Source organism: Chlamydotis macqueenii, chromosome 15, assembly GCF_036417535.1.
Source record: "Chlamydotis macqueenii isolate bChlMac1 chromosome 15, bChlMac1.mat, whole genome shotgun sequence".
In the NCBI taxonomy this organism is placed as follows: domain Eukaryota; kingdom Metazoa; phylum Chordata; class Aves; order Otidiformes; family Otididae; genus Chlamydotis; species Chlamydotis macqueenii.
In genome coordinates, this window is record NC_141570.1 from 1,441,769 (window position 1) to 1,453,432 (window position 11,664).

General features: G+C 56.6%; 1 protein-coding gene across 3 annotated transcripts in view; it reads right to left on the reverse strand.

Moving 5' to 3' along the window:
- Positions 1-11,349, reverse strand: part of TRAF7 (TNF receptor associated factor 7) — a 32,648-nt gene extending 21,299 nt beyond the window's left edge. For 2 of the 3 annotated variants that reach the window (XM_086759771.1, XM_086759769.1), the window contains exon 1: positions 11,248-11,349. The gene's annotated coding sequence lies outside the window, so the exon portion shown is untranslated. Of the gene's footprint in view, positions 1-7,360; positions 7,619-11,247 lie in introns of those variants that run through there. The other variant, XM_086759770.1, reaches the window with a different exon arrangement.
- Positions 11,350-11,664: the final 315 nt, after the last annotated feature.

Sequence of the window (11,664 nt, forward strand, 5' to 3'; positions counted from 1 at the left end):
AGCCCTTTATAAACACTGTGACTTCCCCGCTTTACAGAAAGGGAAACTGAGGCTCAGAGAGACACCATCACGCACCGGCTGTGACCTGGGACTCGCCCAGGGCCTCCTTAGTCCCAGCCCAAGAGCACGTCCACCTCCCCCAGGAGCCGCAGCGCGATGCTGCCTGCACGCAGGGCCGGCCGCATCCTGCACTCACATTTTAAACACAGCAAAGGCGACGCTCACGATGTCCTGGGCCAGTGAGCGCTCTGCTAACGGCCCATGGCTCGGCCACGCCTGACGCAGCACTTTGCGTTGCTCGCTGCGGTGCTTTATTGGACAACTGTCAGGCAGCCAGATCACAGCAACGGCACAGCCCAGGGAATCACTGCTCAGGTCTAAACTCGCAGAAACAGCTACAGCCTAAAGCAAAGAAAACAAAACTCCAACCAAAAACCAAATAAACAAAAACCCCAAACCAAACCCAAGACCATCTTAAAACTAAGGATCTGGGTAATGTTTTCCACGCATCTGAAAGCACTGTCCTGGCCGTTCGCAAATGCCAGGTCCCTCAGGAGACGCTCAGCAGAGTTGCTGGAGCCGTCTCAAGCACAGCAGGAACGAAGCAGCGTTGTGCTGCTGCAGCGCGGAGACCTGCCGAGCTTACGGCTGGCTTCCAGCAAGCGAGAGGCTTGGCACGGGCCATCGGGATCCTTTTATTCCTCTCCGCGGTTCCTTCCAGCGCAGACAGCAGGAGGCACAGGGAGGGTGGGTGGTGGGAAGAGGCAGACTAAACTTTGGGTAACACATTGGCCATGGCCCCACGAGATCTGAACCCCACTCAGGCCCTCGCTCCCTCCCAGCCTTGGGCAAGCCACTGGAGCTCTCTGCTCTCTCCCTGCACAAGTCTCCAGTTTATCTCTTCTGCGCAGCGTATCTGGACTACAAAGCCTGAAGATGAAAGAATCTTTGGATATTTGTGCGGCATCTAGCACAACAAGGTCTCCACCTCAGCTGGGGCCTCCAGATGACGCAGTGCTTATAAATAATGTAAAGCAAGTACTTCCATGAGTGATGGCACAAACCGCCACACTTCCTGTGATTTCATGCCTCAAGGTTGCATTATCTCGTGTCGAATAACATGCACAGATGCCAAAATTCTCCTCTGACATAGATTCCCTACATCTAGCAATGCAGTAAGCTCACCAATCTCTCCTCTGGAGAAGGGACTCTGCGCCCTCCTCCTCCCACATCAGACTGGAAACAGAGGGACTCGCTTTCCAGGACTATGAATTCACGATTCCTTCTTTGGAGAACCGCAGCACCACCTACCCAAACACCCTCTATCCTGCACTGCTCACCAGACGAGAGTGCTGACATGCTCCCACCTCACCAGTCCCGACAGCGTATCAAATATTCCTACTGGGTTTTAAGGCAAACAATCACTCCCAGACGGAAAGAGAGGAAGCCCATCATTATGGAGTGTGGGCTGCCTGGAGACTCAGGCAAAAGCTTCATCCTCTTCTTGTTTTCAGGGCATGTATTGCCTTCAAACATAACAGATGGAGACGCAAAAAAGCAACGGGAAAGCACTCACTGTGAAAATCAAAGAGACGGGAAAAACTGAGAATGAGGACAGCCGACAGCCCGAGTAGTTCAGCAATAACGTTAAATACAGGATCAGACGCGTAACAAACAGCGACATACAGGCACTTGAGCCACTGCAATCAGCGGGTTTCGGCCTGTCAGCCAGGGATGAGCGGGACCCCTTAAATAACTGTCCTTGAACCCCTGTGCAGGCTCGGAGGCGGCCGCCGCCGCGCAACTCACGGGCAATCCCGCGGGCCACAGACCTGCTCACTGCTGAGGAGCGCCGGGGAGGTGCATCTCCAGCTTCACCCGTCCCAAAGCCCCGCTGAAATGGATGCAAAATGTCTTCCAACTTCAACAGATCTTGGATAAATCCAAAAGGAAGACGGGAACGTGGGCTGGAATACAGGGATTTTGCACTCGTTCATGAGCACGTCCTGAGCTCCACAGCTCGGCTGAGCAACCTACCTGCGAGCAGCAGCAGGGAGCCTGCTTCGTGTCTTCTCTGAGCAGAAACCAGAGGAATGCGAGCAATGGAAAAAATGTCAAGTGGAGCATCAGCCAGGCTGCAGAACACCAGCCACTACACGAATATCCGATTCCAGCCCAAATCTCTGCGACCACCATATATCGGAAGCATTTCAACAGAGCAGACACCGCTCCAGAGCGCTGGCTGACAGCTCCTCCACATCTCAAGCAGCGTTCCAAGAGGAACTGAGAACGGCCCTTTGCGACTGATATCAAAAACGTTAAAAGGAGGCAGCAAAGAGCTGGTGTTGATATCAATATCAGCTTCCTACTGCACTTGCAAAAATCCCCACCAGACCTCTGAACCTTGGCTCGGCATCTGAACCCTGCCAGCCAGGCCGTCCCGTGCCCGGAGGACAGCACCCCTCCTGGGTGGCTGCTGTCCCTCCCCAGGGCGCCCCGCAGCGCCCACAGGCAGCTCCGGCCTCTGACCGCAGCGTCCCAGCAGAACCGCGTCCTGAGGAGAGGCAGGCCATGACACAGTGAGAGCACGAAATACTCTGTGTTACAAAACACGTGTGCTCCGTGACCTAGAAGGAAAGCGAAGATTTACTGGAAACCACTGAATCCTTTGAGTTGCTAAATCCTTCTCAGATGACCAAACACAAAGGGACTCTGGAAATCCCCCGAGCATCTTCAGCAGCTCTGCAGAGCAGCGGGTCAGAAGCCCTCATGCTGGAAATGCTTCTGCCGATTTTCCGGCCCAGGACTTTACAGGGTCAGGTTACGATTTACAGCAAAACGGGCTGCAGAGGCACCCCGACACCTGCAGTGAGAGGACAGGCTCCGTCTGCTCTGAAAAGACAAGAACTGTTGAAAAACCTCGTGTGTCCCAGCAGCACACCAGCACAGGGCTGCCCTCTAAACCGGAGAGGTGCGCGCGGACCCACGCGTCTGGAGAGCGGCTGAGAACCCAGCCTGTGAGCCAGCCTCTCCTTGCCCAGAGTTAACTGCTATTACTTGTTTCTTAACAAGCAACTTCAGTGTTTTTGACAGTAAAAAAAAAAAAAAAAAAAGAGGGGAGACAAGTCTCCCCTGGAAACAGGAAGCTGTGGGGACGCTATTTGCTAAATCACACAGCTGACAGTAACCAGATAACAAGGGAGGGGAAGGGCCAGGTTTCAGCATTTGCACGCACAGGGATCAACTCAGGCTTTTGAGACCCAGCGAGAAGAAAAGCCTTAAAATTCCTGCTTCAGTGATCCAGGCAAGGAAAACTCTAACCCCCAGCAGTCGCAGGGACGGCTGGGGAAAGCAACGCTGTTTCTCCCCGCTGCAGAGGCCGGCAGGATTGGCAACCAAGCGGTTTTCTGGCAGCTGTTTGAGGCTGCTGCCAACCCTACGGCCGCCCCTCAGAGCGGGGAGGGGAATCACCCCTGGGACCAGTGGCCCGGCTAATCCTCCGGCCACGCTGGAGAATTTACCCGCAAGAGGGGTCTGGTGGGACCGGCACGGGTACCTGGACGGTCTCCCCTCCGCTCAGCCCCCAGAGCACACACCCCTGGCCGTTCCCAACACTCAGCAAAAGGTCCTGACAACCAACCTCCAGATCAAGGCTGAGGCTTTGAGGGGGGACGTGGCCTGAGGAGAAGGGATGGCAGAGCATCCCGCCCTTCCCAAACATCACATAACCCGCCTGGGCCCCATCAGGAGCCGGCTGCTAACGCGGGAACCTCACCACTGCAGGCACAACGGCCCTGCTGGGGTTTGTGCTCCAGCTGCGCGCTGGGCCGAGACACGGGCACGGCACCGGGTCCCGCAGGTGAATCGCGGCCGGCAGGCACAACACCCCACTCTGCACGGTGTCTCTTTGCCAAGAAACGTGCAAACTTCTCCGCCTTAGGCAATCAAACAGCTCAGCCACACGTCCTACATCTGCTTTGTTGTTCTTGTTTCCCTCCCTCAGTTCGCTGAAGCTGTCTTTAAGGTTACTCACCCCTGCGGAAACTGCTGGGCCGGCAGAACCACACGCAGCAGGAGCGTTTGCCGGAGAGCGAGGCCAACGCGCACAGCCGGCCTCGTGAGAAAGGCAGGCGTGGGGCTGTCCCGCTGCAGCTGGGAAGAGACTGCAAGCCATGTGAATTTCCCTATTTCACAGCCTGGGTATTTATGGCACAAGACACAAGTTTCTGTTCCTCTTACAACGCCACAGCCACAACGGGAAGGGTCACACATCTTGAGACTGCTGGCACATCACTGGAGGAACACTCCTACAAAAGCTAAAATGCACCGCACTGCCCCAGCAGCCCAGCCCAACGGGACGAGGGCAGGGTGGTGTGCCAGCTCTCCCAGAGACAACTACGGAACAGTCACGCTGGCTTCCTTGGTCAGCGTCGCTGGCGGAACAGCACTCATCTCGTAAGTGCCTGCGAAGCGCGTTAACAGGGCTTAAAGAACACAGTGACGAGGACTATCAGCATCCAGCCTGACCTGTACAACACGGCCGTAAGGGTGTGCGTGAGCAGATCACCCAGACAGCCATCTCTGGGCGGTCACAGGACAGGAAGCAGAGGGTGGAGCTCAGTGGTCACTCCTCAGGTTAGAGGAGACCACGCAAGGGTTTCCCCAAGAACCACTGCTGAATAAGCTTTCTCAAGGTCATAGGTGAAGACATCGAATGAAGAGCGAGCGGCGAAACCGCCAATTTGCAGCTGACACTAAGCTCTTTCGAGGAGTCAAATACCACATTGACGGTGAGGAACTCAAGAAGAACCTCACAAAGCTGAGAAGACATAAAGGCTGCAGATGGGCTTTTATGGAGATGACTGTCAAGCAATACATCAGGGAAAAATAATGAAAGCAGGATATAGGATGCTCAGCTCTGACCTGGCTGCTACACCTCAGGAAAGAGACGCTGGAGCCTCCGTGGACAGTCAGCTGCAGTTCTCAGCCCAGAGGACAGCAGGAGACAAACAAGCCAAGGGAACGCGGAGGAGCATCACAAAAGTTGCGGAGAACAACCACAAGGGCGTCATTTGGGTGCTACACAAAACCTTGATGCGCTTGTGTCCTGGATGCTGTAGCAGTTCTGGTCTTTGCTTCAGAAGAGGGCCACAGTGGAGTCAGAGCAACCTCAGGGACTGACAAGTAAAATGATGAGTGGGATGCCGTCCCTAATCCAGCTGCTCTGCGTGGTGGGGAAACACGAGGCAAATGGAAGGCAGAAAGTGGTGGGGTTCACGTGCTCCCCACAAATAGCACCCATTTTCGTAACTGCTGAAGACGAAGCCAGGACTGAGGCGAGGCCACCCACTCTTGGGGTGGCCTCTCCAAGCCAGGCTCGCATGTGGAGAGGTGCAGTCAGTGCTAGATCGTAAAACGCGAACAGGAGCTCGGCCTTCCATCGGGCAGGTCCTTGCCGCTGCGGAACAGAAAGAGCCTTTTCATTGTTGACAAGTTTGCGCATTGCTCTTCAAAGTCCTACAAACTTTTCTGAGCTACTTGACATGAGGCCATAATTGTACTGAGCTGTCATCAATAAAAATAAAAGTTTTATTTTTGATTGCTGCTGTCTTTACTAGTGCCGCAACTGACTGCAGAGCTGAGAGCGCACTCAACAGCTGTTTCAACACCGTCGTTCCTTTGTGCAAACGCAGCTCAGGAAGGGAAATCATTTTGTACTGGGTGCTCTTCCTAAAGGGTAAGGGGTGCTTGGGACAGAAAAGCTTTCTGCAATACTTCATGTTAAGACCTGAAGCAGCGACTTTGAAACGTGCCTGTAACTGGATCACACGAGATTGCTCTGGTGGAACAAAGCCTATCATTTTTCCCCAAAACCTAAACTCAAGTTAGAAGTTAGAACAGAGGCCAGTGTTCAGTGCTGTTTCCATGACACAAAAGCTACACTTGAAGCCTTACTTCCCTTTTAGGAAACCTGGAAGCACCCACCTACTACGCCATTTTCCTTCCGCGTAAGGCCGCAGACCGGGTTTCGGTAGCGTCTGACCCCTGTAGCCGAGATCGGCTTCTCTTGGCTCAGCACGCAGGCAGCCGCTGCCGGCATGGCCGTGCTGGCTCACAGCCCCTCCACACGAGGACCTGAATCAGAAGGTGCTTTTAAAAGTTGGCCCTAACATGATATAAGATGATATAAGATACCACGCTCCAAAAGCCAAGAATAGTCCCCTCCACAAATCACACCAGAACCGGGGCTAACTGCTCCTCCTCAGCCTCGCTCGGCAGAGAGAGCAAGCGGCTGCCAAGACCCCTCGGGGTCCCGTGGGCTAGCAGAGGCTCTGCTGCCGGTTTCCCTGCTGCAAACTGGCCTGCAAGGAATCCAGTAGCTAGGTGGGCTTGCGTTTAATTTAAGAAACCTCTAAGACATGTCAGGTCAGCAGCACAGGCTGGGTTACGGAGAGATTCTGCCTGTGTCCTGGCAGGACAGCACATGAGGGAGCAGAGCCTCTGCTTGGAGAGCTTCGTCTTGGTTCACCAGCTCGGGAGCAGCACGGGCTCGCACAGAAATCCCGGTACAAACGGATCCCAGGCTCCCTGCACACCCCTCACCTCCGCCCGGCTGCGACTGAGAGACGTGCCCACGAAAAACAGAAACTAATCCATCCCCAGCCGTCCTAGTCCCACCCCTGGACTTTGATAATTTACCAAAGTTCAACAGCCTGCTCTCAACTGCCCTGGAAAAGGAGTGAAACACCAGAAATGTGATCAGTTTTTAGCAGACGCTGCAGCCCACGTCCTCCAAGGAAGCCAGAGGAACGCTTGTCTCGCTCCGCTCTCCTCTCCTGGAGCCACCCTGCTAGACCCAGGGCAACCAGAGTTTCTTCGCTGCTTGGTTCCTCAACTGCCAAACCTTTTGCAAAACCAAAAATTGCAAAACCACCCACCAGTCACCAAGGGTTTTTCAAACTGCTTCGCATTACGGGCAGCTGCACTCCTCTGGAAAGGTTTAACTGCTCCTATCCCAGTATGGGCTTCTTCCAGATTAAAGCCGTAAGTAACCTGAGCCCCTAATTATTACTCAAAACGTACCAAGTATCACTTCCACCCCCTGCTCCCCCCACAACATCCTCCAAAGCTCTGAAACTTCACACCACGCTCTTGCTTGCCCTCTGGGTGCAATCAGACCATTTTAAAGATCCATCTGAAATGCATCAGCTCCTTCACAAAAAAAAAAAAAAAAAAAAAAAAAAGTCCAGTAGATTTCAGTTACCTGCTCTTTTTTTTTTTTTTTTTTTTTTTTACAATTTCCTTGGACTTTGCCGCTGAGAACAAGCAGGAGAGCACAGCGTAAGCCAACTACACTCACCAGCGACTGAGAAAGGGAGAAAGCTGTGGTGCTCCACAGGCAGCACGTCGGCTGGGCAAAACACCATCACACCAGTTGCGTCCTGTGCCTTGACAAACCAGCACGGAACCCCTGATTCCTGAAGAATTCCTGCCTCTCCTCACAGGCTTGGCTTCTCCACTCACAGCTTCACCTAAACGGCATCGAGGACTTCCTGCTTCCAAAACCTCCAGAAACAACTCAGAAAACTCGTGCTGGGTGGCTGCACCGTCAAGCGTTACGCATCCTTGCACAGGTCAGTCTGAAGGATCACAAAAATCAGGATAACACAGCTCCCACTCGTCCAACAGGGAACAGATACCCACTCCCAAACCGGCTTTGGATTTCAGACCCCTCCTGCCTCTTCACTGAGATCCAGACCCGGGCATGAGAACAGTCCCTCCCTCGGCACTGTCAGCGACCGCTAACACGCGGCAGCCTCCCGGGAACGCTGCCGACGCAGCGCCGACATCCAGCACCCAGCGCAAACGCTTTACCTTGGAGGGAACTCGCCACGGAGCGGCGAAGCCCGGCAAGACGCTACCATGACCAAGTTCCCAAGCTGCGGGCAGGCTTTTCCTCGGTCAAAACGCCTCTTCCGCTATCTGTGTGCGTGCATGTGTGTATCGCTCCGAAGTGATGTAAACAGAAAGGCATGCGGAGCAGTGGGCGACATGTAAATTCAGCTGGAAAATCCCACAGCTCAGCCAATCTCCGGGCTGCCTCGCAGCTTCGCCCTGGCTGCTGCGAGACTGAAGAGGTTTAGTCTAGTGCACAAAAATCCACCGCTCTCCTAGCACACGCAGATTTATTCCTCTGATCAGAGACATCTCCAGGGACAGGACCGTCCATCGCTCACTTTACAGGGAGCTGGAGTTTCTCACCTTCTTTAGATAGTTCCCAGACTATCCATAACACTGAATATCAAGCTTGTCTTTGCTTGTAGAGACAACCCAGGGAAACGAGGGAACTAAGGACTGCCAGAGAAAGGCAGAGCTCGCTTGAAAGACAGGCACTAACAGTGGGGGACTTCTGCTGCTGGGACTCCCTCCCCACGTGCTCCCACAGCTGAGGTTTTCCCAGGGAGAGCCCTACACGAGAGCTCTCGCCCCACGCCAGCCCCCAGCACACCTCCCACAGTTGTTACACCTCATTAACAGCAGCAAAGCAACTCTGACGAAGCTCCAAACTCAGGCTGGCCTAAAGGCAGGGAGGGAGCAGTCTGTACCCGGGTAAGTGGGGGTGCCGCTGCCCTGGACTCCCAGGGGAGTTGCTGAGCTTGAAAAAGGAGCAGCACGTGTCCCTGCGAGCCACCACCAGCCTCCTCACTCGCCCCAGCCCAACCCGCGGGCAAGGGGACGTGCCAGCGTGCGCCTCGTCATGCCCACAGCGATGGAGAACAGTCAGGGAAGGGCAGAGAAGGGGCAGAAAACCTGGGAGAGAAAAGCTCTGACAGACTGAACCCGTCCACGTAGTCTGAGTACAGAGTCAGTGAAAGCAGAAAGGATTTTCTCTCAAATTCCTTTCCCCTGGCACAGCCAGGCTCAGCTGAGACAACCTGAGAGGCGGGTACCACCACGCTTCAGAAAGTGCCGCAGTCACGGCTCGGGGGGGGCTTGGCCTGCGACGTGCCTGCCTGCTGAACGCCAGCGGAAGCCAACCGAAGCTGTGAGATGCTCAGCACTGCTCAGAACCAGCCCCGGCCGACGCGCAGCCGCTTCTGCGGCAGCTCAGGGCAGGGCAGAGCGGGCAGCAGCAGCGTCACGCGGTGCTCGGCCCCTTCCCGCAGCTCCAGCGGCGGGGCTGTGTTTGCGGAGCCCCGGGAAGGGAATGGTTGGCTGCAGGAGGGTTTTCACGGGACACAAACTCACCTGCGCGGCTTGACGAGCAGCTGAAGGTCACCTAAGGCTGTGCTGGCACAGGGACAGGCAGGTGTGGCCCAGCCCCGTCAGCCCCACGCTGCCCAGTGGCTGGTACCACCATGTGATCCCTCGGGACAGGGAGCTAAACCGCCTGAAAACAATGGATTTGGGGAATTTTCCCTTGGGTTCAGCCAACATTGTGAAAATTCACGTTTGGGTGTTACCCGAGAAGCTACCTGCGTGCCCTGACTGAACGTTCTGGTCACTCCGGTTCGGCTTTGGCTTCCCGCTGCCACTCGGTAAACTTTAACCTCCCCCCTCGCGAAACGTTCCTCTCTGCAGGGCGGCTTCACCTGCAAGCGATCTGCTGCGTGCTGCAGCAAACCGAACCGCAGAGCTGCAGCTTTCTGGCTGGGTTCACCCTGGCCCTTCTCAGCCTTACCCGGGACCAGCAGCGCCCAGCGCGGGGGACTCCAGGACTCGGCAGGGGACCCAGCAGCCTGCAGACGGTTCCCTGCTCCTGCAGTTTCCTGCATGACACTTAGGAAATGCCACAACTCTTCGATCTCCCACTCCCCAGGTGTGCAACGAGGACGGCGCTGTCTGTTCTCTCACCCCTTGCCCACGCCAGCTCTCCGGACTCGTGGTTTGCAGACGTCTGTACCGCACTTGACACAAGGCAGCCCCGGTTTTTGGCGGTGCGCTGGGTTATCTTCACCACAACGCTTTCCGTGAACTGCCTCTCGTCCTCGCGCAGCTCCCAGGGAGCTGTGTAAACGCTGTCATGGATAGGGTCGACTTTCTCACACCACTTTCCCTCAGCAAGGGCTTTCTGGAACCATCCTTCACTCACACAGCCCTCTCCCTGCAAACCCGACAAACGTCATTGCGGCTGCAAGGAAGAGTCGCTGATGGAAAACGCTCCAAGCTAAAACACACCAGCTATTTAACGCAAACACTAACTGCTCAGGACAGAAAGAATACATCCCTGGGGTGAAAATGCACAGGGAGGCAAAATTAAAGTGCTGGGATTGAAACAAAGTGTTTGGCAACATTGTCAAACAACTGCTAGGCCAGACTTCTTCACAACACTGTTACCCCCGGGGTACAACAGCCCGGACCTGGCTACGTAAACCCAGATATTATCCACCGGCTTCACCCTCACACTCACTGGCCCCCAGCAGAGCCGGTCTGCGCCGCTGCCTTTGATACCAGCGCAGCCCAAAAGCTGAACTGAAAGAAAGTCCTCGCTTCTGGCTTTCACGCAAGCCAGCGGGATCATCGGGTCACAGGCACGGATCAAACAGGAGAGAAGCGTTCGACAGCGCGTCCGTCAGAGGGGCAGCGGCGAGCTGGCAGCAGGGCAGGGCAGGACGAAACAGCGTGTTCGGAATGAGGAGACAACAGCGCAACTTCACCGCCTGCAACGGTCTTGGGGCAGTTACGGAGATGTACCACCAAACTGCGCAAGTCGTGAAACCGAAGCGCGGGGAAACGGGGTGCCTGGGAGGGCAAGGGAGAGCCACCGGCAACACGCGCCCCGAGCCGGGCAAGTAACGGGGCAGAAAAAGACAAAGCTGAGCTCGCGTCGGGGTACGCTGAACAGCAAAGGGAAGGGAGCAAAGCAAGCAAGCAAGGCAGGGACCGGATTCACGGAGGACTGACCAACACCGGCGGCGACAGGCGAGCTCCTCCGTGCACCGGGACGGCGCCGGCACCCGCGCAGAGTTCGAACACCAACAAACGACCGGCCCGAGGGGAGGGAGCGGAGCGGGGCGGCACAAGACGCGGCAGCCGCCGGCGCTGCCCCGAGCGGCCCCGCAGCGCCCGGGGGAGCCGCCCAGGCACCGCCCCGGAGCGGGGCCGCCCCACAGCCCCTCCGCGGCCCAGCGCCCCCGGCCCTCAGCGGGCCCAGCCCGGCCCTGCCCCTCGCAGACTTCCCCCGGCCCCGGGCCCGGCCGGCTCCCCTCGGCCGGGGGCTCCCCCAGGCCCGCTTCACGCTCGTACCTGGCAGCGGCGGCGGCCGGAGCGCCGGTGCCCGGCCCCGGCACATCGCTACCCGGGGCCTGCTCCCCGCTCGCCTAGCGCCTCAGCTGCCGCCCGGGCCGGAAGCCCTGCGTCCGGCGCTCCTCGGGAGTTGTAGTTTGGCGGGCCGCCTTTCGCCCGCTCCTCGCTGCGCCTCCGTGACGTTTGGACTACAGTTCCTATCAGCCCTCGCGGCCGAGCGCTGATTGGCGCTTTCCCAGTCACTCTATGCTACAACCACGGTTGCTACTGGCTTGGCTTGGCTCGGCCTTCCCCAGGGGCCAATCGGACGGCGGCAGACCACCGCCTCGGGCCACGCTGCGCCGCGCGGCACCATTGGAGAGAGAAAGTGCTGCCACCAATCAGCGCTGGGAGAGGCGGGAGAGAGAGATCACTCCA